A 4,727-nucleotide genomic window follows, 5' to 3' on the forward strand; every position below is an offset into this window, starting at 1 on the left:
AAGAGCCATTAGGGCAGTGGTAGCGGTAAGCATACGTTACATAGTGTTCATTTTTATTTTCTCTACTCAGAACACGGAAGCCACACTAGAACATCTTCAGCTTTGTGTTTAGCGTCCTTTCCCAGCATGGTTTACTGAACAGTTTCAGTAGCAGAAGTCAGAAGGCCGCGGACACCTGCCTACCGGGCAGGTAATGTAAGTGAAGAATGTGGGTCAGAGGTTTGACTAGAAAGTCCACTCCTTGACTATTGAGTGTGAGCCCCAAGATCATAAGGCTTTAAGGTCTTTTTCTTTTCTCTCTTTAAAAAAATATTTAATTATTTTGAGTCAAGCTCTGACTGTGTAATAGCGTGGAGCACCAGAAACGCTCCAGCCTCAGTGTCCTGAATGCTCGGTTTAGGGGATTGTATCACCATGCCAAAGAAGTGGTGAACCCACAGCTTATTATGCAATCTTTTTTTTTTTTTAGTAAGGTACTATTATTTTCCTTTGCAAAAGTATCAAAGGTTGTCTGGTGTTGGTGACTCACGCCTGTAATCCTAGCTACTCAGGAGGCTGAGATTTGAAGTTTGCAGTTCAAAGCCAGCCCATGGACTCTTATCTCCAATTAACCACCAAAAACCCAGAAGTCGAGTTGTGGCTCACACTATTGTCTTCCTGGCCATATCCACACTTTTCAGTCTGATAATTCTCATTTGTCTATCTCTTCATTTTCTGCCTGTACTTTTTTTTTCTTGTTATGGCCAAAGAAGAAAAGAAAAACACTACCAAGAGCAATGAGAAGTGTTCTATCCCTCTATGTTTTATCGTTTCTGTATTTCATTAATGTTAGTTGGTTTATGTGGAGCGAGCCCTGGATGGGTGACTAGAACATGAGGGTAGAGTCCTTGTCAATGATTAATGGCCGAGGGGCTTCGCTGCTCCTGCCTGAGGGTGAAGGGAAGGCATTAGCAAAATTAGAAATTAGAAAAACTGGCCCTCAACACACTTGGAATCTGCTGGCCTTTTGATCTTGGAATTCCCAGCCTCTAGGTTTGGGCAATACATGTCCGTTGTTTAAAAGTTTCCCAGTCCAAGATATCTTGTTTTAGCATTCCCCAATAGACAAAAGCATGATAGTTTTTCTTTTATGGACAGTTTGTTACTAGTATACAGGAATGCATCTGATTTATGCATTGATTCTACACCTTTGGCAGGGCTGAGTGTCTTTGGGCCTCCCTCCATCCTTCTCTTCCTCCCTCCTTTCTTCATTTCTTCCTATGTGTCCCTTCCTCCCTTGCTCCCTTGCTCCCTTGCTCCCTTGCTCCCTTGCTCCCTCGCTCCCTTGCTCCCTCGCTCCCTTGCTCCCTCCCTCCCCCTCTCTCTTCCCTCTCTTCTTTCTTCCCTCTCTTCTTTCTTCCCTCTCTTCTTCCTTCCTTCCTTCCTTCCTTCCTTCCTTCCTTCCTTCCTTCCTTTCTTTCTTTCTTTCTTTCTTTCTTTCTCTTTCTTTCTTTCTTTCTTTCTTTCTTTCTTTCTTTCTTTCTTTCTTTCTTTCTTTCTTTCTTTCTTTCTTTCTTTCTTTCTTTCTTTCTTTCTTTCTTTCTTTCTTTCTTTCTTTCTTTCTTTCTTTCTTTCTTTCTTTCTTCTCTTGAACTTGAGGCCTTGCATTTTGCTAGTGTTTGGTCAAAGTCCCACAACTGGTAGCAGAGCCTGGGATGCTAACCATGGGGCCTGGTTCTCCAAGCAGGTCTCCACAGCGGGCCACGCAGAAAATCGCAGAGGGTTGGCCTAGGCAACAGAGATCTCTATTTAGGACTGCCAGCAGGGGGTGCTGTTTGTATACAGTAGAAGAATCTCAGAAATTACAAACTTACCTATGCACATGAAGTGTCTCAGAAGTTCCAATTTAGAAGGTATGCAAGAAACAGAGTCAGCAAAGCCAGAATAATCTATGCGTTTCCTCTTTTGTTAGATTTCTTGGAAGTGCTTTTCTTCTTCCTCTCTCTCTCTCTCTCTCTTTCGTGTGTGTGTGTGTGTGTGTGTGTGTGTGTGTGTGTGTGTGTGTGTGTGTGTGCACGCTACTGGGTATTGATCTCAGGACCTCATGTGCACTATAGAAGCACGCTGTCTCTGAGCTACACCTCCTGCCTTATATTAATTTCCTGAATAGGAAAAATAATATTGTTTCCCAAAGTAATAAATGGATGATTTCTAGAGTAGGAATTAGGAGGCTTTTTTATTAACTCTGTTTCCCATTATGGCCATAGACCTACTATAGTTATAGTCAGAAACAAAAGAGGAATATACAGGAAAAAAGGTGTCTATGAGACTCTGAAAAAATAAAGGCATATATGAAGGGAAAAGTACAGTCATAGATACTGGGGGGCAGATATACATGGATAGAGGCAGCAGACAGACAGATGCTTCCATATACACTCAGAGGGCACAAAGAAGGGACAGAGACATGATCCACTTAGAGAAGAGCATCCTTACAATATGACTTTACTATGACCTCATGTGTCTGTATAATTCACTTTACTAAGTGACTTTTCAGGTCATTTGTCCATTGGAAACCACGAGTTTTCCTGGATTGTGTTTTAGAGATTCCTGTCCTGCCAGTTACCAGGGACAAATCAACTGACATTTTCTTGTTTGAGTCTTCTTACTTGTTAAATTACAAAGGAACACTGCATCCAAACTGCAGAATTATTATTATGAGAATCAAAGGGGATAGTATTGGACACCTTATTGACTTAGAAACAGTATAGAATATGCAGCACTATAATGATCACCATCGTTTACAAGTGAGTTACAAGTTAATAGAGTGTGTGTTTTGTGCTGTTGGAAGATAGTCAAGCACGGTCATGGATGTTTATCATAGATTTAAAGGAAAGCAAGAGACTTTATTTATTTACAGTTGGCAGTGCTGGGCCTTGAACTCAGGGCTTTGTGCTTGCTAGATAGGTACTCTACCACTTGAGCCACACTACCTTTTTGCTTTTAGTATATTTTCTGGGTAGGCCTTTGCTATGTTGTCCAGGCCAGCCTTTGGACTGTGCTCTTCCTACCTATACCTCCTCCACAGCTGAAATTACAGGTGTGGATCACTCTACCTAGCTTGTTTGTTAAGAGGGAAGTTTGGCTGACATTTTGTCTGTCTTCTCATCTCCTCCTCCCTCCTAGCTGGGGTTCTTTTTTTTTTAATAGTAAAAACATGGCAAGTTCAGGTATCCTTCCCCTGGCAGAAGGAGGTGGACTAGAAGCAAGGCATTGTCTGGGGCTTCTTGTGGAGAGCTCATTTGCTTTTCTTTGGTTGGTCCTGAGTTGGAAGCAGGAGTGCGACTAGAAGTGGCCTCTTTGACCAAGTCCTCACTGCCTTGACCATCTCATGGCTGAGAGGTTGTAGGTCAGAGTTAGTTGCATTGCTCCAGACATCTGACAGCTGTCGGACTGCATACCGAGTCGCCCTAAGAAGTAGACGATGTTCACGTCAGCTCGGCCACTGTGACCTGCATGTGCCTTCGTCTAGCCCTGGACACTGATGCCCCTTCTTTCTTCATCTTCCAGAGACAAGCCGCCCCGGTAATGAGAGTGAATTCTGCGGGGACGCATTTTCCTTGATGTCTCTGCGCCGCAGTGGAGCAGTTCGGGAGGAATATTAGGAGATGACATCATACTGGAATGCCAAGGAGAAGCGGTCGTGTGGACCTGTATGTACTCCGGAGCTCCAGCCTGCCGGTCTCTGTAGTTCCCTGATCCTCTTCTTCTCAGCCAGTCCATGAGCCTCGTTGTGAGGTGAGGTTTGCCGTCTGAGCCATGAGGCAGGTGAAGTGTGGCGGGGCTTTCCTGGCTGGTGCCACACGTTCATTACAGGTGATCGTGAGATGGCCTGGGTTGAATTTGGTCAAAAACTGCTCTTACGTGGTGTTTGCTTTGGTTTTCTTTCCTCTTCCTTTTTCTTCTCTCTCTTAATTCAAGTCTTCTTGGCTGTGTTATGTCTCTCACGAATTCCAGTTGAATTTGGTTGACTCAGACCTAGAGGTTGACTCAGATCTGAGCAGATCTTTTTTCTGAGATTGCTAGAGGCTGCTTCTAAAAGCAGGTAGAGTTGATTGTCTTTCCCTGCCTCCTTTACTCTCTTTCTCCTTTCCTCCTTCCCTCCTTCCTTCCATCTTTGAAGGCCTAGGCTCAAACCCAGGGCGTGCCTTGTGCATGCTGAACAATGCTCTACCTTGGAGCTATTTTCCCACTCCACATAGTGGTTCTCTACGGAATAGGTCTGACTTGAGTGTTAGTGTACCAGCTGGAGTACTGGTTTTAATTGAGAATAATAAGCATTTCTATAAGTACATTCCTTGGAAAAAAAATCTCAGATTAGCTCATTGTACTGCCTCTTTTTTTTTTTTTTGTTTTGGTTGGTCATGGGTCTGAACTCTGGGCCTGGGCGCTGTCCCTCAGCTCTTCAGCTCAAGGGTAGCGCTCTACCACTTGAGCCACAGCACCACTTCTGGCTTTTTCTGCTCATGTGGTACTGAGGAATCGAACCCAGGGCTTTATGCATGCAAGACAAGCACTCTACCCCTGAATCACCTTCCCAGCCCTGTGCTGCCTCTTTTATTGGCTTTATTGACACACTCCTCCTCTTCTTCTTTATTCCTCCAACCCATGAAAACACCACCACCACCAACAAAAAGAGCCCCAAATAAAATGAAACAACAATGAGAAACAAACCAAAAGACTACTTGAAA

Source organism: Dipodomys merriami, unplaced genomic scaffold, assembly GCF_024711535.1.
Source record: "Dipodomys merriami isolate MVZ:Mamm:240054 unplaced genomic scaffold, mDipMer1.0.p SCAF_72, whole genome shotgun sequence".
Taxonomy (NCBI): domain Eukaryota; kingdom Metazoa; phylum Chordata; class Mammalia; order Rodentia; family Heteromyidae; genus Dipodomys; species Dipodomys merriami.